The sequence below is a fragment of the Aythya marila genome (genome assembly GCF_965140915.1).
Source record: "Aythya marila genome assembly, chromosome: 1".
Taxonomy (NCBI): domain Eukaryota; kingdom Metazoa; phylum Chordata; class Aves; order Anseriformes; family Anatidae; genus Aythya; species Aythya marila.
Genome location: NC_139042.1, coordinates 15,199,173 through 15,225,698, shown reverse-complemented (window position 1 = coordinate 15,225,698; position 26,526 = coordinate 15,199,173).

The window sequence follows — 26,526 nt, the reverse complement described above, 5'->3', positions numbered from 1 at the left end:
GCAATGACTACTGCTAACTAATAGGTAATGATAACGAGTAGTTTTTCTCTGTAGAGTGAACTCCTTATGATTCTTGGATAAAAATGTGGCACAGTATAGCAGCAGACAGATACCAAAAGCCCCAGGACTGTAAACATAAAAGGTAATGGTCAATTACTGGTCACTATAGGAGTTCAAACGTGTGTCTGCTAAAACAGTTTTAACAATAATAAAAGAGAACAGAAAAATAAACAAAATATGGAATTGGGAATCACTGGAGATAAAGTAAGTATACTGTAGTAGTGTATAAAAAAGTCTGAGTAGACCCCAGATTGAAGAATACCGGTGTCATACTCTTCCCAGCAAAGGACTCAGGACACTGTTGACTTCTTGAAAACTCCCTGCACCATCCTCTCAAAAGGGCTGCAGACAGAAGGTGACAGAGGATGAATGAACAGAACAGCTGGGAAAAGAGATATATACTAGAAAGTTTGTGTACATCTGACCTCACTGTATTGTTAGCTCTAAGTGTTAGCATTATTGTAACTGAATGAACAACTTTGTATTTTGCTTGTTGTTTAGAGTTTAGACTAATGATAGATAACTGGCTTCACCTGGGAAGCTTAGTCTTCATCAAAATTCTCAGTGTAACAATCTTCACATTTTGTCTTATTTGTTTTTAATCTGTAATTCAGATTTAATCTTCTCCTTCACCCTTCCATCCTTTCCCTTCAAAATGTGCAAACCAAAACTTTCAATTACTTGCTGGTTTTTTAGTAAAATTAATGTACCTACTTGGCCATTTCCCCAGCAGTTCCATAGTGTCCTGCATGATAAGAAAATTACCAAAATGTTAATTTAACCAAGTTATTATTTTATAAAAGCTAGTCTGTTATGTCTCTGTTTATCAACAAGCAAATACTTTGCCTTCATGAGGAAGGCAATTAACTCACTGAAATGTCTGACACATTGTTCCATTAAAATCCATCAAGTGAGAAGAAGGAATTCAGTAAATTACTTCCACTCATCCCGTGGAGAATACGCTGACGTGGAGGCCCTCTCTCCATGCCAAGAGAATACAACAGCTCTCTGATGGTGGGCTGCCAAGAGCAGAGGGAATTCTCCCATGGCTTAGTGCCAGCCCGGCATCTCCTACATTGTGCTCAGGCTGTTAACGTCAGATGGAAAGTCAAGGCCAGGGCAGCCCTGTGTCCAAAAGCACTCACGTCACCACAGCTGCTGGCAACAGCAGAGGATGGAGCAAAATCAGGCTTCTCAGACCTGTGCTAAGGGCCAGCCTGGCCACCAGCTGAATCAGAAAACAGACGTTGCAAGGGAGAGTGCAGCCAACTCCGTGCTCCTCCACAAAGTTGCACCATGGCACCAGGGGCAGAGCAGAGAGCTGGAACCCAAGTCTCCTGGTGCAGTGCATTTCCTTGACCAGGATGCTGGCTCTACCAGTTTGCACAGTGCCTTTTTTTCCCCCAGACTACAGACACCAGTTTCCTTAGGAGTCATGCTCAATAACTGTTCTTGTTTGTGTTACACTGAACATGCACTGGGACAGGAAGTCACAGCACTTCCAATGCATTGACAACAAAAAAAATATAAAAAGATACTCTCTGCGCAATGAGGCATAACTTCATGCGTCAAAGCATTAATTGTTAATAGATAAAAGCTTCACTTGACTCCAGAAAATCCCCATTTTTTTCTTAAGTACTTTCCTTTATCTCTGAAACAGATCAGTAAACACTGGAGGAATCTTTCTACTGCCTGAACGTAGGCTTAAATCCCATTTTGGTTGCCCTAATGTGCTCTGGCCTCCATATGCTGCCTGTATGCCATACATTATATCCGTATCTTACCTACAAGGCCTGTGAGGAGCTCTCAGACAACCTAGGACATCTCACATGGAAAGAGAAAGCTTTCCAGGGTTGGAAATGACATCCTGCTCTGAAGTTCATTAACACCATCTTCAGAGCAAAGAGTGGTCTCTCTTACAGAAAACAAATAGTAGTTACGTGTCTCTCCTTTGTACTGTGATTTTAGGTGTATAAAAACTCTCTTAAGCATACATAATTTGTCGTTCCTTATTACAACAAGAATTTCAATGCTGTGTTTTTCATCCTCATTAGAATCTATTGTACCAAATACTGATTGAACAAGACCTTAGAAAAAATAACACCATTTAAGTGACATTTACTGTTGATATCTCCATGAGAAATTATCATTATTTGGGAAAAAAAAAAAAAAAAGAAAAATTATTTGTATGTCCATCTTTGCATAAAACATACTTCTGTAGGCAAACTCTATTTCTTTTTATTATTTTTTTCCCTATATAGTCATATTTTGCTGTGAGTTTGGGGCTACCATTGAAAAATGCAATGAAATACTTCCTGTAACAGGTTCCAGTACAAACCCAAGGTGACTGAAACCAGATTCTTCAATGGTCCAGGACTGTGAAGATCAATCTGTGACACAGGTAGCAAAGGTGTCATGTTTCCAGGTTTAGAGCAGTGGGTATTTGGATTGACACAGGACCTGACATCAAGGTATGTCTGTATCTCTGCAGCTACCTGAAAGAAGAATGGCAGTCTCTTCTCAGGTGACAAGTGGTAGGACATGAGGAAATGGTATCAGAGACTGCCAGAGAGTTTTAGATTGGATAATAGGAAGAATTTCTCCAGAGAGGGGCTAATTAAGCATTGGAATGGGCTGCCAAAGGAAATGTTAGAGTCCTCCTCCCTGGAGGTATTTAAGAGATGTGTGGATGTGGCACTAAGGTACATGCTTTAGTAATGGAACTCAGTAGGTCAGGCTGGTGGGTGGACTTGATGATCCTGAAAGTTTTTTCCAACCTATATAATTCTATGATTTCTTGATCCTGGTGTTGGGAGTAGGGTAGGAACAAGACCATACTCTCAGTGATTATCCAGTTTGTGTTGTCAGTACTGCACTTTAAGTCCACTAGATAGGACCACCAAAACAATTTTTCTAGAGAATAATTTCTGCAGGAAGTCTATGTGATCCAACAGGCATTACTTTATACACCTCTCTGAAAGCCACATTCTGCTAAGTGGTCCTCACTGACTGTTTGCCTCAGGCTGTTTTGTTTCATCGGTCATCCACACATGAGGCTGTTTAGAAGCAGAACATACCAATACTATATAGCTAGGTGAAGGCCCTGTATCATTCAAGAGGAAAAGAACACTACTGCTATTTTATGTGAATAATGTGTTTGATTGCACAACTGTGCAAGAGGCACAAGGAGCTGTGTGGGTTACTGGCACGGAGAAGCCCTGGGTGGAGGTGAAAAGTTGCTATCTCCCCATTCGAGCTTTCATCCCATCCCATTACCTCATAGAGTAGACCGGTGAAAAGGAAAGAAGTTGCCAAGAGATCTGTTTCAGATTAGCTCCTTTGCTAATAACAGGAAAATGAGTACGTGAGCCAGTTACATCTGAGTCAGAGTCCAGCTCCCACCCTGCTCCAGGCAGGGCTCTTACTTGGCCTCTCACACAGGATGGATTCAGGGAAAAGCACTGGGTTTGGACTCCTAGGTAGGAGTTTCATCCCACACCCATGGCTGTGAACACCCATTGAGTGCCTATTAAAGCTGCAGTTAGATCATTCCTAACTCTGCCAGTTCCAGCCAGGCTTTGGGTGGTGGGGGCACACCACCTGAGGCCCTAAGAAGAGACAACTCCAGGCCCGAAAAAGCTCTAAGTGAATGAGCACAATGAAGCCAAAAATGAGAAATTCCTTTATTAGAAGTGGGAGTATAGGCATAGTATTCTCTGAACTGTAAATAGATGGAGGCGTAGATAGCTAGCCAGATGGAAGTGCCGACAACTAGCCAGCCATGAACACAACAGCTATTGCGAAGCCAGGAGGATGTATAGAATAAGGTCTGGAAACTTGGGAGACAGTGGCAAAGGGGAGAAGATGGACAAATGTATAGGAAATAGGGAATGAAGTGGGAGAAGAAAGTAGAAAAAAATATGAGGTTGCCAGAGACAGGCATTAAACTACTTAAATGTGATGTTAAAGTGCCCACTCATTTTTTTTAATTATTAAACTTCCTTTCTTATTTTATATTTTTAAAGCTCACACCCTGTACTGATACCGCTCAAGCAGGCACCTTAGACAGAGAAGCCAGTGTCTGCTGAGCCATTTGTTTATTTTCTGCTCATAATGAAAGACTTCCTCTGGAAAATAAAGTTGTGAAGTCTTTTTCTCTCCAAATGTACCTGCACAATACAGCTGAAGAGTTAGCTTTTCTTCTTTCACAAATTTTTTTTTTTTTTTTTTTGGTGCTCATTAAGATCCAGAGATTTTATCTGTAATTTTGCAAAATTTTCAATAAAATATAGTTTGACATAAGTTCCTTATATTTAACTCTGATCAAAGTTTTAGAAATCATCATTATGTCTGAAGAAAAAAAAAAAAAAAAAAGAAGAAAAGAAAAGAAAAAAAAAAAGCAGAAACATTGCTTAAAGCACAGGGCTGTGGGCTGTAATTTCCTGAAATTAGTTGTATAAGAGAAGTTTTATTCCATAAAGCAAAACTACTTTTGGTTCAAAAAGCTAGCTCATAGCTACTAACAGAGGAAACACCAGTGACTGTTAATATATATAATTTATACCTAATTAATTTCAAAAGAATAATAAATGAAATCTGAAATGCATGCAGGAGTCCCTTCCTTTCAATCTACCCTTCAGCTCTAACCTTTTTACAACAAGTTCTGTCTCTCAGCATATTGCTTCCAACCAATTTTGGCAGCTATTGTAATATAATCAATCATTGCACAGTAGAATATAAAGAAAGGTGGGCAAGAAGATCATCATCTCACCCAACACATGCAGTCAAGATGTCTCCATCGAGGACAGTCACTCAGTACTGCCCTTACAGACAAAAGAGAGGAAGACACACCCCAAGAAAAGTTTATCTCATAGAATCATCGACTCATTAAGGTTGGAAAAAAATTCCAAGGTCATCTGTTCCAACTGTCCTACTCTAACCCAAGCATTTAATGCATGGATATCTGAAATATGGTTTATCTGACCTACTTCTCTCCACTGCAGATGACTTTGTATTTAGAGGACTGTGCTTTACACCCAAAGGCAATCCCAGTCATGGTGACTACCTCCATGGCAGCAGAAGGCCTTCACTCCATGGCTACCGAGGAGAATCCTCATGCTGCTCCACTCCTTGCTGATGCATGGTCAGGAAAACCATTTCATGTCACAAAGAGCCCACACAGATTAATAGTTAAATTTATGGTAAAATTCCTGCTAGTCTTCATTCATTTTCCTCAATATATTAATATCCTGTTTTAAAAATCCAGTGGCATCCTGACCTGATGGTTCACATTCATTCACACCCTTTCCTATGCAGATCATTGTTATCAAACAATTGTAATCTAAGGACCACAATTAGCATACAGGAAATGAAATGTTTCATGAGTTGCTTACAGATTGGTTTGTTTTCATATTTTTTGGTTTTGCCAGAGTATGGCAGAAAAATGTTTCTAGCTTTTGAAGGCATTCTCACGGGATCAGCTCCATGCATTAATGGAAAATCATGTGGCCTGTGTTACCAATGAACATTAGATTGAAATGCAGAAAGAGACATATTCCAAGGTCACATGGATGTAAAAGAAGCCAAAATCAGCAGGACAGTTCCCACTTCTTAGGAAAGTACATCTGCTCCCTCCTACTGCACAACAAACAAGCGTTTGATGTGTTTATTTCATTAGGATTTTTCCCCCTTCTTTGACATCTTTAGTAGGTGGTCAGACTTAGGAAAAAGTTATCCATCCTTTGGTTTCATGCCTGCTCCTTATGTGACTAAATGACCTAGTACTTCACAGACAAAATGATGTTTTTTCTGTTGTGACAGTTTAGTAATTATTCCTTTCAAAACAGGATGCTCTACTCATTACTGCTCTGTACACTTAGTCTGACTAAACTGATTAGTGAATTTTTGGCTCTGTCAGTGGAGCTCTGTGAGACATAAATTGCAGTTGGTACAAAGGAATACCATGAGACCAGAACAGAGACTGCCTGTTACCTGTTAAGGATTTGCCCCTACATTTATATCAAATTCTTTCTGGATTGGTCAACAAACATCACAAAAGTAAAGCAGCAAAGTGGGATTAATCCTTTTCCTTTGTGTGCTCAGCTATTTTAGTTTAAATGGGAAGTCCCTTCTCAAATGCTAATGTCAATTTAACACTTACTTAAGAGAATTTGAAGTAAATAAACAGTGAAAATATTCTTATTTTATCTTGTAATATCATTTAGTTTCATTTGTGACATTATCTGCTTTGTGCTAAACCTTATACAGATATGTGTGTAAGGCAAGGCAGAGGAAGTCTGTCCCAGAAGTTGGGTGTTGGCTGTGACACTGTTTCTTCTGGCCGACGACTCTGCCATTTTTTCTTCCAGGGTGCCTGTGCAGTATGGGAATAAATATAGTTAGCTCCATATGAGGTATTCTTCCATGAGACCATGAGGCATATTCTTCCATGAGACATATTCTTCCATGAGGCCTTCTCTCAAAAAAAAAAAAAAAAAAAAAAAAAAAAAAAAAAACATTCTTGATAGCAAAATTAGAACCAGTTAAGAATGTATCTCATCAATGCAAACCTTAAAACCTTAAGATGAAACCAATACTAAGCTTTTCTCCAGGTTGTCACATAAAACCTACCTGAGACATAAAGTAGCTGCATGTGCAGAGGGCCATACCTCAGCAGTGCTTTTTTTGGGAGCACACCTGCTGCCTGAACCTCCTTGACAGCTGGCAGGGCTGTCTTCTCCATCTTATCCTGCCTCTGCTGGGGAAATCTATCCTTGCCTCCTTTTTAGGGGATTTCAAGAGAACAGAACTTGTTCTTCTCTCACTTGGTTTTATTTTTGACTTCCTTTCTGCTTCTTTCATTTATCAAGAATCCAGCTTGAGGAACTGCAGCGACTCCAGCTGTGATGATTCACACTCCCAACTTCCCAGCTCTTTGCTGAGTTCCTTTCCCCTTCATGGGAATTCCTCAAGTTTACATGCCTGGCATAGTCCTTTAAGAGCACTTTCTTTTGGATTGACTGGATTTTTTCCAGATTACCACATATCCAAGACTGTAACAACAATTTGCAGGCAATATATTAGAAGAAATACCAATGTACTTACATCTTATTTAGTTTATAATTTCCATCTTGATAAAGGCTTCTCATAGAAACCACACATTGCACTTTAATAACCCAAAAGACAGACTTAGACCTTGAAGCTTTTCTAGACTACTTTTCTATTCTTTCTTCCTTCTTAGGAAGACATTTTGGGGAATCCAGTCATTTCAGGCAGATCTACTCCTGGTCAAATTGATGAAGATGATGACTTGCAGAGTGCCAGAGAGGCTAGAGAGGCTACATAGTCTGTCACATATAGATCCTAACAAACAATGTTTTGAATTAGGTTCTTTCATTTCCTAATGAAAATGAATATATATATACATATATATAAAATAAATAGCCAAAGAGCTATTGATTTCTAACTTTTGATTTCTAACTTTTCAAAACTAGACTACACTTTGCAGACCTGGTCTCCCCTTCTGCTGTTGTTACTCAGAGTCATGCCACTTGACTATATTTTCCTGACAGGGATGCTCTAGTATCTCGTTGCTGTAGCACTCAACATTCTGTACAGTTCAGCTTACTCACATCACCTCTTCCCACTTATTCTACCTTGTGCTACCAAAAAAAGCATGTATTTGATGGATTTCAAGAACTCCCTGAATACAAGCCAGCCTCAAAACCTGAAGCTTCTGTTCCCATAATGGACAAACTGAAATGGATCCTCACTTCCAAGACCATTTATTTTAAAGGCCACTTTCTCAAGTACAATGATTTCATACTCACAAGCTCAGGTAAAATGTTTCTGCTTCTCCTAAAATGAAGTGGATTGCTCTAGTTCTTCATGCCTTAAAACACAAGTTGCAAATACCTTATAATTGGGGGATTTTATATGTCACACACAGGCAAAACAGGCTTCATGTTTTCAAGTTTTCACCTACTTACAGATTTATCAAGCTTTAGAGACACAAATTAATACATTCTGTTTTAGGGTAAATTGATCCATAAGCTTCCATAAAGAATTCATAAATATAAAGTCAAAGTATTGTTTTGATCAATGTAGTTTCATTGCAAGATTTTGGCATTTTGTACCAGACCTTTTGAATTCAATGGTGTCAGGTAGGATAACATGATTCATCTCAGTTTTAAGAATGCATATTTTGGAGAAGGAGGATGTAAAGCCCCACACATAAGATGATAAAGAAAAAAAAAAATCAGCATTATTTCTCTGAAGACTCTGCCCTAAATGTGCTTCATCCCTTCAGTGTCCCTCTGCTTACCAGTTTATGGCATTGTTGCTGATGCAGAGCAAGGGAGTGTGCTTCATCCTGAGGGTGCCCTGGCTCAGGCACTGTCCCTAAGTATCATCCCTGGGCTGATAATGCATTCAGGAGAGCTGGAGTCTCTTCCAATTCCCCACTATCCTTTCTTCAGCCAAGTTCTAGCCCTTCCACTGGGGTCAAAGAAACAATGGAGCCACTTGACTCACAGAGTCCCTAAGAAACAGAGGATACAGGAGCTAAAAATTTAGGCAGGAACTGAAAGTGTACATGGGAAGAAGAATGGGAAACTCTAGGTAGGAACTGAGGAGGCAGAAGAAAATCTAGGCAGAAGCAGGGAAGGAAAAATGCAAAAAATTTTAACTACTACATAACTTGTAATTGAACTTGTCATGTTCAAATCTGCACACTCTCTTCTGCCCTAAAAGATTGTCAGCAGTTTCACACCTAATGTGCCTCCATGGCAGACAGCCAAACAACTAGGAAATAACAGAAGGTTATTCTGATCTGCCAAAGTGAGCCATGCTGATACCTTATTTATGGTTTATATTGTCCCGCGGGAAAATTTTATTTTTCTCTTTTTTTCTGTCTTTTTTTCTTTTTTTGCCTTTTTTTTTTGGGGGGGGGGGGGGGGGGGTAAGGGTAATTGAATTCAAAAAAACATGAGAACATTCCAAAGTGAGGTATTCAAATGCAAAATCTAAGTTCAGCCCTCATGCAAGCATTCGGACAGCAAAGAGTTGCAGGTTTCATAATCATTAGAGTTCTCTCTCCGGTATCCTTAACTGACTCCGTGCCTCGGATGAACAGTGCTGCCTCAATAACAGCAATTCATAATTTATTGCCTCCTTCCTCAGGAAGAGGTGAACTGAATTCTTTACTGTAGAACTACACAAAAATATATCTACTTTGGGGCTATTGTTACAGTACCTTAAACCGTAACAGTTTGCATACATTTGTCTGCATAGAAAATTGCTTGTAAGACTGAAGCTCAGTGAAACAAGAGAACAGAAATGGCAGAGGGAGGATTGCTTTTCATACACTGAGGTAGGTATAATCTGTAGGTACAAAGCTTTCTTCAGAAGCAAAATTTTAAAAATTCCAAAGGCCACAACAAGATTAATTTATCAGAATCAAACAATTCCCATATAATTCCAAGAGGAGAAATTAATTAATATTAAAATCCCAAGCCACTGAAGTGTTTTGAGCATAGGTAGACAGACACTAGAACATAACTCTGCTGTACAGGGTCTGTAGACAAAGTCCATGTTTCTGTGATGGATGAGAAAGAAGATGCTAGAAGATCCAATGGTCAAGTGGGATGACAAGTCTGCAGTCTCCCTTCTAAACGTATTGTGAGCAGAAGTTAAAAACATTTTCTAGTGTCTTTGAAACTAGGATGTAAGAAAGTTTAACCTAGGTGGCTATAAAAAAATAATTTAAAAAAATAAATCATCCTTGGGCAGGTTATCCAGATTGCTGAGGACTAGGAGGAATACTTGGTCCAGCTTTCTGGAGAACAGCAGTTGACAGGGACTTATTAGCAAGGACTTATTAACTCTTATTTGTTTGTTAAGATGTTATGTAAATATGTGCAAAATGCTGTTCTCATATTTAGAAAATTGTACTAAATCCAATAAAAAATAAACCAGATAAAACAAACCCTGCAGGATTGAACAAGGTCCATGTAGATCCAGAAGAGGCAACTCAATACCATGCTGAGGTCAAATGTCGGGAGAACTCTGCAGAGAGCCAGCATGGGTCCACCAGGACCTGTGAAAACCACAGCTGTGCCCATGCTGGGGCCAGGCTGTCTCTCTGCAGAGCAACTTAATGCACTTAAGAACCTAATTCATGAAAATGATGATGTTCATAGCATAAGATGGGTGTTTAGCATCTAAAGGTAATAACCAAGAAATTAGGCAGAGTGCAAGGTTAAGGAAGGAAAACAAAAATCTAATTAAACATATCTGAAATTAAAGGGAGAGTTAAGTCATTACCAGCTATTAAAGACCAACAGAGGTGGATTGATGGAGCAAAGTGTGTTGTTCCAAGGTCCTGACATCCTCACTAGAGGAACAGCAGAGAAGTTTGGATTTGGGCTGGCTGTACCCTGCTCCTGCGGACTAAAGCCCCTGGCAGATGAGTGCTCCAGCTGTGGCTCTGGCATACACTGCCCCATTCTGCCTCTTCTGCCAGGAATACAATGCATCCCTCCATGACTGCTCTGCCCTGAGGGTCAAAGCATGGACAGTGGGCACAAACTTTAGAATGGCTCTCCTGATTCAAGACAATGCGGCCATGCAGACAGACATACCCTTAAAGGCCTCCCTTAGGGCTCCAGAAGAAAGAAACCCACAGAATGGTAAATGTTTATCAGCTTCCTGTGTGGTCCATTGAGGTCTCCCTGCAAGAGAGTATAAAGTGATACAATGGCTGTTTGAATCACTTCTTTCTCTTGGTAGAATTGTTGTGGTTGAGCTTAGTAATAACAATTAATAGCAAACATTTACCACCAGGGTTTCTGATTTATTTACTAACTCAAAATCTCCCATCAACAAATTTATGTTAAGGATTTTTAGCTGGATACCAAATTATGCTCAACCATACCATGTTGAACTAAAAAAAAAAAAAAAAGATTAATTATTATAATTAATACAAATTACAGGTTAAGCGATAGCCATCAGTCGGCTTCCATCTTCACCCCTCATTCTTTACAAGCATTCCAGGGATATAAATATCAGGCAGAGAAAACAACTATTTAAGCTAAAGGCCATGCTGACACAAGAACAAATGGGTATAAATTGGCTATGAATAAATTTAAGGCTGGAAATTAGAAAAAAGGTTTTAGGCATTACAACACTAAGGATCAGCCTTTTTATGGGGGTTTGCTGTACAAAAAAAAAAAAAAAAAAAACCCTACTTCAGATAAGTTTAAGTGAAGTAAATCATGAAATAATATGGAACTTGTCAGATAATGGAAGAAAAGCAGTCACTCCAGAAAGGCTCTTGTGGAGCCACATATGTGACAGTGCATACAGCCAGATCTCTGTACATCTCAGGAGCAGGGGGAGCTCAAGCTTCAGATGACGCTTTGTAGTATCAGACACCGTTAACCACTTTACTTTACCTGGCCTAGATAAGATTGCAAAGAATATAGCTCAACCGCATTTCATTTGAAGTTTAAGACACTCAAATTTCGCTGGCAGCAATAGAACACTTTAAACATTTTTTAAAAAGTTTGCTCAGATGAGAGTATTTGTTAGATAGGTAAATCATAACTAGCTACCACAGCTTTGGATGTTGAAATGTATCTCTTTTGTTGTTACCACTTTGTCCTTGTACTTTTTATCATATCTTTTATATTACATATAGATTATTGTTATACTGTGTAATCCTTCTCATAACTGTAAGGGACCTACAGAGATCTGAAAACAAATTCAGTACACAAGGCACCAAGAAATGGAAGTCTTTCATGGGCGGATGATAGATGAAAATATATATACGATTGTGGAAAGCAAAAATTCCATTACACAGTTTAATTTAGGCAATGAGTAGTGAAACAATTTGTTTTAAATACATTTCTGAAACCATTCCTTACTCTTTTCACAGCCTTTTTACATATTAAAAACTTGTAATAAAGATTATGTGGTTTATGGAGCATATATATTAAATTATCTCCAATTCCAGCCTCTCCTGTAATCTTTTCAGCCCCCATCTTTTTTCTCTATTTGTATAATATACCTTTTATTTGCATTGCAATTTACTATTCAGCATAAGTAAAGGGTTTGGACTTTCACCTTTAAAAATTTTAGATGAATTATACCAAAAGAAATAAAATAACAGTTTTGTAGCTGCTAAGAGTGTATTGAAAATAAATAAATAAAATATTTTTTCCTAGTTAAAAATGCATGAAGTAACAGTTTTTCCTATGGGTAAACACCACAAGAAAGGGAATGATCATTTAACTTCAGTACAGCTTGAGGAGACCAGATTTATTTGAATATAAATTTTTATTTTTGGATGCCTGCAATTTCATGTTTGTCTTAACTGCACGTATTCAGAAGATTTCTAAATTAGCAAATTCAGGGTCCAATACCTCATAAACAATATTATTCTAAGGGAAAAAAAAAAAAAAAAAAAAAAAAAGGAGAGAGATTGAGAAAGAGAGGGAGAAAGAGAGAAATGTGACTGCCTGAACATTATCAACAGCTCCCAATGCTGGATGAAACATATCCCCAAACACCAAACAAATCAGAAGTTCAGAGGCTATCTTCATTACTCTATTATCTCAGAAATGTCAAGGGCAAGAACATGGCTTTGTACATCTATAATATTAGAAGTTAGTCTCAGAGTCTTGGACAGTTATAAGAATTTTCATCAACTTCCCTAAAAAATAAATCAATCAGAATTGTGTTTTTTTTTGTTGTTTGTTTGTTGTTGTTGTTGTTGTTTTCACCTAGTGTTCATCCAGCTGGAGATGCTAGTCATCCCAAAGTCTTTGTGCTGAGCAGGACCAAGCCAAATATCTGTATGGGAGTTATAAAAATGAGAGAGCCAAACTCCTCTTCACTATGGTATAATGAGGTGCAGCAGCCACAGTTGTGGCTTGGGAGGTTTAGCTTGTGCATCAAGGAAAACTTTTCACTGGTAGGCACCGCAGCACTGAAACACGTTATATAGAGAGATGGTGCACCTTCCTTGTTATGGGCTGTACTGATCTGGTCTAGTGTTGGTGACAGTCTCCTGTTGAGTAGGAGGAGGGATGACAATATCACCAATCTTCCAGTTGATCTTCCAGTCAACATCGGTAGGGTTGTTTCCATATGCACTGCTGAACTTGGCTTGTAAAAGCAACCCTCATGTTTGTAACAGGAGCCCCTAGTGAAGTGTAAGGACTTCAGTCTGATGAAGATCTTAAAAAAGGAAGATCCTGTATCATGTGATTTGTACTGTCCACTATGTGTTCAAAGTTCTTCCAATTCACTGGTCAAAACAGACAGGGCTGACAAGATGTGTTGAGAGCCTCAAGACCTGTGCTGACCCTGCATTGTTGTAGTAACCCTAATGCTGAGGACAGCCCACATTCGCTGTGAAACAGGGGATGTAGAAGTCAGTTAAGTGCTTAACCTGTCAAGGGCATGGAGCCGGATGTAATATGCAAACAGTTTTTTTTGCAGTGCTGAATTTCTTACAGTAAGTTTTCATGTTGCTCTGAACCAATAACAGTTATAGTTGCAAGTTCATATTCACAACCAAAGCAGTGAATTGCCTTTTACTTTGGAGAAACAAAAAGAGGAGCTGGTAACTGCACAGAGGTGCCCTAAGAGAGTAAGAACATCCAGTGAGATAACAGTATCAAGAAGAAGATCTTATTATAAACTCTGTATGTTTAAAACATACATAACTACAAAAAGAAATCTGAAATCAACTCTGAACAGGCATTCCCATTTGGATGAAAGAGAAGAATTTTAAAACATTCATAATTCAAAATACATTGGAACTTTGGAGAGGAGAAATTATAGAATCATAGAATGGCTCGGGTTGGAAGGGACCTCAAAGATACTCTAGTTCCAGCCCCCCCACCATAGGCAGGGACAACACCCACTAGACCAGGTTGCTCAAAGCCCCATCCTGCCTGGCCTTAAACACCTCCAGGGATAGGGCATCCACAGCTTCTCTGGGCAGCCTGTGCCAGGGCTTCACCATCCTCTGCGTAAAGAATTTCCTCCTAGCATCCAATCTAAATCTCCCCTCTTTCAGTTTAAAACCATTTCCCTTTATCTGTGGTAGAAAACATTAAACTCAAGTACTTTGTGCTCACAGAAGTAAAGAAGCAGGTCCCAGCTCAGATATGAGCCAATCCTGCAATAAATTTACTTTATGATGAAGGAATCTGTTATGGTACATGGTACTAATTAATGACAGAAAGTTTCTGATTTGCATCTTTTTTCACTGAGATTCAGTGCAGCACATGAGTTAATGCAATTTTAAGTGATGCAAGCATAAGAATAAAAACTGATACAGATGTTGCAATATTGAAATATTAAGGAAGATTAATTCAGAGCTAATATTACATTTAAATACTTCAGTCCTAAAAAGTTGTAATTGTATTGTATTGTATTGTATTTTTTTAGGATACTTTGAGGTCACAACAAACAACTGCTGTCAGTAGTTGCTATGCAAGCAAAATGACTTTTCATTAATTTTCCAATAACTATATATTAGAGCTCTCCAGTGTCCAAAAAAAAAAAGACATTAAACTTACAAATATAGCAATATATTTTGCTACCGTGTAAAAGAAGGTGATTAGGCACAAATAAGTAGGGAATAATGTCTTTTGAATTACTTATGTAAGAAGTGATAATGGTTCAAATTCAATACTTCTGAAATGCTAAGGCTGGATCCAGCCTCTGGGAGTGGCTTACAGGGAATAAAGAGCTATTAAATGTGAAAAAGGACAGTAGTTAATGGACCTTTATTGCAAGCAGCAGGATATTTCTTTTTCTTCCAAACTTTATATGTCATCATTTGATATTTAGATTGCAGACCACTGGAGGCTTCTCAAAGTTTCTGAAAATGTAGCAAAAATATAGGCTAAGAGCTAATAGTCTTCTACTGCATACACTACCTACATGAATTAAGATAATTTTGGAGTTTCATAGAATAGCATTTCATTTATTGGGTCAGTACTTAGTTGAAATAACATTTGAACTATAAAGCAAGGACTATCTTGTGAAGAGGAAGGTATAGAAAACAATACTTTTCTGATGGAAGTTTTCATTGAAATTTGAAAGCTTTGTAAAGCCCAAATATTTAGCTTTTCGAAAACTCAAGCCCCTTATTAAACACCATTTAAATCTCCCTTCATTAAACACCTCCTGCTGAAGGTTCCTGCAAACAGTTTCTGTATCTTCAGTCCTTGTGCTTAAGAGATTATGTTCATCAATGTCAATAGCCTCATTATGGGCAAATCCTACACTGGTAAGAGGTGCACATGACCTGAGAGTATTAAGGAAAGCGTTTCCTGCTGCACTGTCAATGTTGGGAGAGGCCAAAGAGACCTTCAAGAAAAACACTGCCCCAGTGAAGTCCTGTGCAACACTTCACTTCACTGACGATGTATTGTGAAAATACAACTACTTTCCTAGTAGATGGTTTTAAGTGGAGTGGGGGGTCTTCGGGCAGCCTGGCTGAATGCGGTCCCTAACACCTGGACACCAAATACACCATTACCAGAGGGATAAGTAGAAACTCTGTGGGTTTTGTCTCAACTAACACAAAGTGAGGGGAGGTGCTGAGTCTCCTCAGATTAGAGCAGGTAGGAGTTTCACTGCAAGTAGTAGAAACACCCTACCATTTCAAATTTGACTTCACAGTATGCTGCTGTAGATAATTCTACAGCAAGGGGTAGAACTATGACTAAATGGGCCTTGACTGTGTGGTACACACGTGCTGAATGAGGAAAAATACAATCAGAACTTCAACATCCATTGCTGTCGTATAAGGGGCAGATTCTTACAAAACACAAATTGTCTTATACTTCCATGCATTTATCTCTCTATTATATTTACTCCAGTGAGGATCTGTCATGTAGAGTCTAGTGTAGAAGAAGCTACAAATGAACCAGAAAGAGATCCCAGTGGAGGATCTCCTGTAACAGAATGTAATGCAAATTCACCCAAAAGAGCCAGCCAGCACCCAATGAACATTTCAGTAACAAGCATTAGAAACAAAGCAGGGTTGTGTACAGCAGCACACCAGAGAGTAGTTTAAGGACTGTGACTGAGAGAGAAGAGTAGTCACCATACCACAGACAGTTTTTATTACACGCTTCTTGTTGTTCATCAGAAGGCACTTAATAAAACAGATCAGCAAATAAAACACAGAGTTTACAGTCATAGCATAAAACCAAATAAGCAGTAAAAACTTAATGCTGAAAGATATATTTTCAGCCCTGCCTCTGAGAATGCAACAGGCTGAGCTCTGCGTATTTCAGGCAGAAGGATTTCAGAGGAAGTCAGGAATGTGCAGTCTGAAAGCTGTTCTGCAATTCCCATGGGTGAGACCAGGAACAGCTCTGCATATCATCTTAACAAATCTTTGTAGTAAAGCTGCTGTAAATGTAACAGAGTAAATCCTGCTTTTAACCATACTCCATATGACCCCACTAACTACAGCAAACAAGCTTGGTGTGTTAATGAGAGCAAATTTTGGTTGAAAGGATAGCAATTTCTTCCAAAAGGCAAAATGACAAGCAAGCTGCAATTTAATGTCTGTTATTCTTTCTACCCCAACTACCTAGGGCCAAAAATGTAGGTGAAATCTCATCATCAGGATCATCCAACTAAGAATAATTTCAGTCTAAGCTGATATGATCATGTATGGCTAACGATTGCATTTCAAAATACCACTAGGAGGAAAATAAAAGCAAAGGCAAAACTGACTAAATGATACAGCACTCTTCTGACTATATTACCTTAGTTCTGTGTCAAAACAGAGGTTATTTTGGGCAAGTCAAAAAATCACTTCTCAGGGTCCCTTGCAGTTTTCCTTATTTATCTCTCCATAAAATGTGGATCATGCAAGCTTCATGGAGTAAAACACTTCATGATCTCCAGATGAAAAGTAATTTGGAAAGTAGATGATTACTTTAGACAAGAAAATGTCATATATTAATGCAAGGCAAGGATAATTTGACTGCTGTTGGAAAAAAGGGAAAGCAGCAAGAAAGACTACAAGATGATTTAGGAAGCAAAGACCCATGCCCTCTGATTTAACAAATTTATATGTGTCAGATAAAATAACACTAGCAGATTATGGTCCATATGCTTTAATAACAAAGGCTAGAGTTTGTCTTCTTGACAATGATTGGTCTATGGTTGATTTAATGCAGGGATGTAGCTCATTTAATGAAGTGCAACAAAAGATAAGGCCTAAGAGATATTCCAGAAATAATATATACATATATTTATTGCAATAGTGTCATACAAACAGTCAAGTCTCTTAGAGCAAAACCATCAGTTTAGCTGGAACAATGAATATGACATATGTTAATGACTACCCATCTCTTGCTACCCTTGAAATTAAAAGAGAGATGAAGCACTGTAGATAGAATATGCTAAATTCAGACACAGGTCTGCTGAATCTATGGACAGACTTTAATGTAATTTACATCACCTTCCAGCCCATTTACCAAAAACATTCTACTAATAGATTTTGACACTGTGACCAAATAGGACCATAAGTATCTGTATTACTGGATAATCTTATGTGCATCTAAAAATTATTTGCACTCTTCTAAGATAGTTTATTAGTTGAACAAATAAGTCCGGATGAAGAGCAGGTTTTCCAGTTCACTAGGAATTTCAGTCTTCTATAATTCAGTTTCAGTCCAATTCAGACACTTTTTTGTTTTGTTTTGTTTTCTAAATTCTTTCCAGATATCAATTATCTAAAATGGTGGGATGGTAAAACAGATAGTACTATTTGGTAGGAAAGGTAGGAGTATTGTCACCTCTGAATATCTCTCAGTCCATCTCATTTTTTTCAAAATAAAGACATCCCTTCTGCTTTGTCAAATGGCCCAATCTTGAGTGTCTGGTCCTGGGGGTGGTTCACAGGACCAACAGCTCCCAAGCTTTGTATCTGGACAGAGCTCATCCGCCACAGCCCCACTCAGTGCCTGATGCAGAGGGGGTTCCTAAACACTTATTCCCACATCTCAGAACATGGTAAGATTCAGGCTACATATCCAAGGGCTCTGAAGCCTATAAACCCTGGAGTCCACCCAGATCCCTGTTGGAGAAACATGGCTCTCCAAACTTCATGTCAGGGACAGGGAAATCAGATACAGGTACCTGAAGTGCATTGCCATAGGTTTGGTTAACCTGCTGAGCAATGAGAAAGTCCACAAACATCACTCCAGGCACAATGCAATATTTTCATCTGTCATTACTCCATGAAATTGCCTTGTTTAACCAAGGGAAATGTATTCTACATAAGACTGACCTAATTTGAAGAAAATTGCAACTTCTTATCTTTAATAGAAAATTTCAGAAAAAGATACCAAAAGAGAAAAATAATTTCATCTTAATAAGAAATTCACTGACACATATTGCTGGTCCAAGGTGAGGAGGATTCACACATTTAACATGAGAAGACAGCTGGGCATGACAAGAGTTAATGTAGATACCTTCAGGAGGTAAACTGATTCACATATTCAGCTAAACTTTGTTGTAATTATAACTGAGTCCCATCCCCACATACTACCTGTAAACACCTTGATCACATAAGCTCAGCATTCCCGTCCAGAATAACCAGTGTCCTTAGCAAGGGAGTTTGGCTATGGGATGGATATAAGTATACCTTCAAGATCCATCCCTGCACTACCACAGGCACAATCCATTTTGCTAATTTTAAAGCCTTGAGCCTGCTCTCCACATCTAGATGTCTTGTGAAATTGTGATGGCCTACCTGGCCATCAGCTGCTGATCTTGGAGAATGTGGACATCATTGAACGTTGTAAATGCCCTTGGGTTTCTCAAAGCACAAAGTATATGCGAATATACACATCATAGATTTCTGAGGTTGCTAAAATGAATCCAAATGGATAGGTAAGCAATGAGCCATGACAGCTGCTTTTATTGATGTACCCACAACAATATATGTCTGAAAAAACAGCACAGAAGAGAGAGAGAGAGAGAGAGGCTGTTGGGAAATCTTAGCCACTGCAAATTTAAAGCCAGCTTTCTGTAAATGTTCTTTTGTTTTCATTCATCTCTTTAATCAAATAGTCAGGTAGTATCAAGCACATGTACAAGCTATTGCCATCATTTGCTATGAAAGCATTTGGTGTGAGATAAGTGGGGACAAGTCCATCTTCTCAGGGACATAATTCTAAAACCCTGCTGTGAGATTATTTTCCACTTGTCAACAAAGAGGAGCAAACTAATAGCTATGTTTAAATAGTAGCTGCATGTTTCTTACAAAATTAAATAGACATCTCCAAAAGTGACAAAGTAGTTTAGTGGTATGCTACAAAAGGTGTTCATCAGTAAGGACCAAACAGCAGCAGAAACAGTTTTCAGAGGTTGAGTTCTTAGTGATAAAAGGCAAAAAGGAAAACATGTTAATATCTTTCTCCATACGGTTCTTGAAGTTTTTATTTCTCTGTGAGAAAAAAAAAAAAAAAAAAAAAAAAAGTAAGAAACATCTTGAAACATCTTGTACTATGTTTAGTCTTAGGAAAAAAAAAAAAATAAATAGTTTTTATCTGTATTCAGGCAGCAGCTGCCCTAGGCCCTCCACCTTGAGGAACATCCAAGGATTGTATGGGGTGTTGTTGTGGCTTTGCTCCAGCTGTTATTGCTACATTCATTGAAAATGCAATGGATAGCAGGGCTTCAAACACTGCTGTGACAAGGATACCCCCAACCAAGCAGCCCTTCCCAAGGGTCCTTGCTCAGGAATTTCTCATTGGCAGCACAGGTGGCAAACACAATGTTAACAGGTGTTCAGAGCAGCTACATCAGATGTCCTACATCTTTTGTGTGGTCTCATGGACCTCCTCACCAGGTTTGTAAACCCCAGTTTGTGTCCCATTTTTCCAGCCCTGCTCAGCTTGTCACAAACTGCTAGACAAACTCTGGTGCTGATTCATCTACCTGTAGGTGGCATCTCCATGCTACCCCTAAGGCCAAGCCAGAGACTGAGCCCACATTGGTGTCAGCCAGCTCTACAGAGAGGGGAGAGGTGGAGCCAGCAGAGAAGCAAGGACATTAGGAAATCCTCTGTGAAAAGAGTTATGAAAAGAAAGAAAGAAATTGGAAAACAAGAGCCAGTATCTCGTCATCATTTTATTTTCCTACTACCCTGAAACCCTGCCCTGATTACCTCTGTTTACCTCCGGCTGGCCACAGGGCACTATTAACAGGTAAAATAATCCAGCCCAGTGCAGCATGTATCAACAATACAGAGGTACTTACTGTTTATTTCTTACCTAGGTCCACCAGTGCTGCTTTGGCATTTAGACACTGGCTTAACTCTGCCTAGAAACCTCAGGAAAACCTGTAGGTTCCCGTACAGCAGCCATTGTTAGTCCAGCCTTCTCCATCAGCACACTGCTTGAGACAGAGCTCAATGCTAGAGAAACAGCTGTGATCAAAGAGAAGCTTCTCAGCAGCATGCCATTTCCATGCTTTCTGTCTTCTCTTTCTCGATAGATTTTATAGACATTCCAGTGGCTGGAGCTTTGTTCATGGAAAATGGACTCCAGGACCACAGCTGAAACTCAGTTACTAAACCAAACAAAATGACAATAATTTCAGGCAAAAGGAGATGTGATTTGCTACATTTGGATCAGCTCAGTAAGGGAAAAAATCAAGAACAGGAGACTTTGAATTAGCTTAGAATGACAGTGGCTTTGAATTAACTATTCAGTACCTGAGGAACAACCTTAGTAGGTTGAAAGCAGACAGCAAACTGAAATCTCGCTGTAATTGTAGTGATTTAATTGAAATACTGACAAAGATTCTTATACAGTGATTAGCAGCTGTGGACATCTCAAATGTAATTGCCCATGATCAGCTTTGTATGTCTCCAGAAATAAGCTTTCACAGATTCTTGCATCTCCTGCATCTCTACTTAGAGCGGCTCACAAACTTCAGTATTGGCAACTGCGTCCCATCCAAGCCAGGTCTGCGATGGCCCTGGGGAAGCTCTGCCACTCCCATACATAGTTATGTGATGCACTGAGAAAGCCAGAGAGACATAAGGTGCACTGGAAAAAGCATTTTGGTAATAGCAGAGGTGCTCATCTAGAAGTCCAGTAAAGACAAAAGACCTTCAGGAAAAAAGTCCAAGAGCCCCAGGCATCCACTTTCTCAATATTTTTTAAAGATATTTAGAAAATGTTCCAGCCGACAGCATTTTGATGAATATCTGAAAGAATCCAGCTTCCTGGAAGCCAGGTCACTACAGGATGGCTGCCTGGGGTGCCTGCACACAAACAGTTTTGCAGTATGTTTTCCATGGACGCACATACACATGGATGAGTTTAGGAAAGAAATAGTGTAGTGGAGATGTACTGTGAGACTTCATTTAGTAGTCAGCAGGTAACCAACCTAAAAACTTCCTATACTAAGTTACTCCTACAAATTGCATCAGCTAAACACGTACATATCACAGATAGCAGAAGTGAGAACAATTTGATGTTTTATGAGTTGAGAATATGTCCTCTTATACAAGGGTTGACATTCTTGGTCAGATTCTGCTCATAGGATCACAGGGGAGCAGCAATTTATTCTTATTTTTACTTTTACTTCATTTTAGTTTTAGATTAATAAAGATGGGAAAGAAGCAGACAAGTCATTTTAATCTGTGATACTATAAACAAAAAGTCGGTGGGAAAGATTTATAAAGAAATATCAGTTGCAGTGTTCACAATAATGAAGTGGATTAATACAGCAATTAAAGTTCATCAAGTTGAGTAATTGCTGAAAACTGGCTTTATTAATGGTAGAAAGATCTGAAAACTCCACAATAAAAGTCTCTGCAAAATACAGCTTGCCTCATCTCTCTGAGGATTTCAGGAGGAATGAAAGAGAACAGTCCTAGTTTTCTTACTCAGGCTAATCTTGCAATGTTACCTTCACTCAAAGTGAAAATCCAACAGATTTACAAATATAGGTGTGATAATTTCATTGACAGCTACTCATAGGAAGTATCACTATCACAGAGGAAATCCAGTCCTGTCCTAATTAAAGGTCATTTCAGGGTTAATATTATATTCTCACCAGACCTTCCATGCAGGAGTAAGACCAGAGAAACAGGTTATGAACCCATTGTGCATATAGGAAAGTCTTATGAGAGACTCTGTTTATGATTTATACATCATTTTATATCATTAGCTCTCTAATCAGTTTGCAAACAAATATTCTGAATGCACTTAACTCTCACAAGATGGGCATATTTAATAATACAGGCTATTTCTATCCTGTTTCTACAATTGGGATAACAGGTCTTAATTATATCATTTCCTATGTTGAAATAGTTTAAGTGGCATGACTGTGGGTACACTGACCTTGAAATGCAGCCTCTTCTTCCCCCAGGATTAGAGCAAAAACATGACTCTCATGGTAGACATATGGCACGATGACTATAATTTATATAAAGCAAGAGTACTGCAGAATATACCCTAAATGCGTGTTTGAAATCTCCATAGTACATAAAAGGATACAGAGAGGACTGGCCTAGTTATTCCTAATGCTATTTGTACTTTCAAGAGATGCTCTAAAAATGTAGTGCCTGTTAAATCACAACAAGGGCTGTACAGAAAGGCCCGACCAGCCTGGCACCTTGCCTTTGACACAGGCCCATGGTGGGCAAGACAAGAATATAAGAACAGGGCAAATACTGAGTGATACTTCCTGCAGTTCATCCTCCCACTTCTAGCAAACTCAGCTGGGGGCTTCATGATCCAGAATTTCCTTCTGCTCCTTTAAATCTTGGAGCAGTGGGGCTCCTTTCTTCATTCCTGCGGATGGTTCCACTTGAAACCCAATCACTTCTTACTCTTTTTTATAAGTGATTTATATTTGTATGCATCTGTACTGGTCTTCTCTTTTCTAAACCAATGAGTCCTTGTCAATTTGACCTCTCTTTATAGCCATGCTATTTTACACACCTTCTCAACATGCCATCCTTCTCTAGTTGGCTTACACTGTGGTCGGAACACTCTGGTAAGGATGACCAAAACTGAGAAAACTCACACACCTCAGAGATTGCAGCTGGCTTCCTGGGCACAGATTTATGAAAAATCATGTAAGAATGATGAGGAAAAAAAGGTCTTTATTTTCATTCTTGCTAAATCCTTCTCTCCCAAGAAGTCATGTCTAAGACCCATGATCAAGTTAAGTCTTGATCCTCCACCAAGATGCCCTGCTGCAGAACATTTTACTCTTAATAGCCAGAATTTCCCAAAATATAAGGCATGGCAAACAATCTTATGACATCAGCAGCATGAACAAGACACAACAGTGAGCTCTGCCTCATGTGCCTTGACAACTGGTATGTCCTGCTGGCCAGAGGCATGCTGAGTTTGTAAGCAGACATTCATATTAATTCATTTAATTTCAAAGGCTTGGTGTTATTTCCATTTTTACCTGAGCATACACTTTTGTGCTTGACCAGTCTATTCATAGCTTGCACTGTCATGAAAACAGTGGACAAATCTTGAAGTCTTTTCTTTGTGCAATTGCTTTGATCCATTGCCCCATCCATGTGTTATGTCTCTGGAAGGAGACGCATGCTGGGCCAGGGTGGCAGCCTCCAATTCCTGAGGGCACATAAAATGGCAACAGTGATTACTGGTTTAAGTAAATATAGCAACAGTGGAGGCAATGCAATCTATTCCCACAGTGAATATAATTTAACATCCATGTTCGGGTGCTTCCTGTTATCCATCAATTACTGGAACAGCAAGACGAAGCATACTCAGAGCTACCTGGGTAATTGCACTGCAGATAGCAGTTATGGCTGTTTAAGGAGTAGGCAAGTCTGATGGTTAAAAATTACAGGAAAGCAAACAATTTCTGTCTGAAATTCTTAGATTTTAATCTTTCACCATAACATCTAAATTATTAAAAACTTTAAAAAAAAAAAAAATCTGCCTCACAGTCAGAATTTCTACAGCTTGTGCCTGGCAGCAGCAGGAAAACAGAGGGAGTAGAAAGATCAGCTGGATCTGCCTCTGTCAGTGACAGTGTCAGGTCCTTATCTACAGACCTCTTAACACATCACACAGATATGTCCCTCTCACTGAATATAAAGGAAAAAAAAAATCTACCAGAGAACCAGGATAAATTTGGGAAAGTGAAAATAGGAGACAAGTATAATTCTCCTTTTCAAAAAAAATTAAAATAAAATAAATATTTTTACTGCAACTAGAAGAGAAGGGGTTGTGGGGTTCCTGCCATTCAGGTTACATAACCTAATGCCAACAGAAACTGGTATCATATAAGGACAGCAAATGTCCTACTCCCTCATAGACAACCTTTATGTATGCTAATGTATTCACCAAATCAGTTCCTGTGAAAATAAGTCCAAAAATGGATTCCAGACCCTACTTTCTAGAACATCTCCTCCTCTGCCAAACCCCACATAACTGCAACACTGACTTGGTGAATTTAATTTTGGCTAAATTTGTAGCAAACTAGAGTTTCAAATGAAGCTCTATTCTTACTGCACTTCTAACAAGGCAGGAGGGAGTTCTTCTCACCCCTGGGGCAAACAAATAGCAGAGAGGAAAAAAAAAAAAAAAAAAAAAAGAAAAAAAAAAGGAAATGGAAAAATAACACCAAAATTCAAATAATATGAAACCAGCAAAAGGCACATCCTCGGACCCCAGCACGCATTCTGCCCTTTTCCTGCTGCTTGTTAAAAATAAAAAATAAACAAAAAAAAAATAGACTTATGAAAGCTTCTTACAAAAGTTCTCAGAAACATTTTAAAATGGGAATTATTAGGTAAGTTGAAGCACTGATAGATGTCCGTACGTTAAAGTAATAAAATAAAATAAAAAAATCTTGTTTAGTTATTCACCTATATTTTTTTCACAGAATTCTCATTCCTGATGATTACTGGGGTTTGAGATTATTTCATGATCATTTTCCACAGGTTACTCTTTGCTGTTTCCTTTTTTGATGTTTCCTTCTCTGTTTTCACTGAAGTTTTAAAATGAGACATGCAATGCTCCAGCTTCTAGCTGCACACAGCAACAATGTCCATAGCTAGCCTTCCATATTTATGGCCAGTGTAACATCCTCCTTGTTTTTAAATCATATCTTCATATTAGAAATATTTGTATATATGTGTTTCAGTGTAGTCAAGATTTTCCTTCACAGCTATAATAGGAATCATAGAATGGTTTGGGTTGGAAGGGACCTTAAAGCCCACCCAGCTCCAACTCCCCTGCCATCGGCAGGGACATCTCCCACTACAGTAGGTTGCCCAAAGCCCCATCCAGCCTGGCTTTGAACACCTCCAGGGATGGGGCATCCGCAGCTTCTCTGGGCAATGTGTTCCAGGGCCTCACCACTCTTACAGTGAAGAATTACCTCCTAACATCTCCCATCTTTTAGTTTAAAACTGATCCCCTTGTCCTGCCATTATTTTTCCATGTAAAAAGTTGCTCTCCATGAATTTTATTAGCCCCCTTTAAGTACTGAAAAGCTGCAATGAAGTCTCCATGAAGACTTCTCCAGGCTGAACATCCCCATCTCTCTCAGTCTTTCTGCATAGGAGAGGTGCTCCAGCCCTCTGGTCATCTCTGTGGTCCTCCTCTGTTCCCACTCTAACAATTCCACATCCTTCTTGAGCTGGGGGCCCCAGACCTGGATGCAGCACTCCAGGTGGGGCTTCAAAAGGGCAGAGTAGAAAGGGACAATCACCTCCCTCCACCTGCTGCCCACAACTGTTCACAGAATCATTTAGGTTGGAAAAGACATCAAAGATCATCAAATCCAACCTTCAACTTGGCACTGCCAAGTCCACCATTAAACCATGTCACTAAGCTATATATCTATACATTTTTACACATTTTTGAAGACCTCCAAGGATAGGGACTCAACGACTTCCCGAGGAAGCCAGTTCCAATACTTCACAACTCTTTCAGTGAAGAGATTTTTCCTACTATCCTACCTAACACCCCCTCATCACCACAACCCAACACAACTTAAGGCCATCTCCTCTTGTCTTAGGATCTTAAGACAAGAGGCTGTTCACACAGCCCAGGATGCAGTTGGCCTTTTGGGCTGCAGTTGCAAACTGATGGCTCCACCAGAACCCCCAAATCCCCTTCTGCAGGGCTGCTCCCAGTCTGTGTTTCTGTCTGGGATTGCCCAGATCCAGGTGCAGCACCTTGCACTTGGACTTAGTGAACCTCATTAGATTCATGTGGGCCTACTCCTTGGCCATCTAGCCAATTCCTCATCCACCTAATGGTCCATGTTTCAAACACACCTCTCTTCAATTTGTAGATCAAGATATCATTTGGGACAGTGTTGGAGGCCTTACAGAAGTCCCAGTAGATGACATCTTTGCTCCCCCAGCTCCCACCTAGAGGGACTTGAGAGACATGGGAA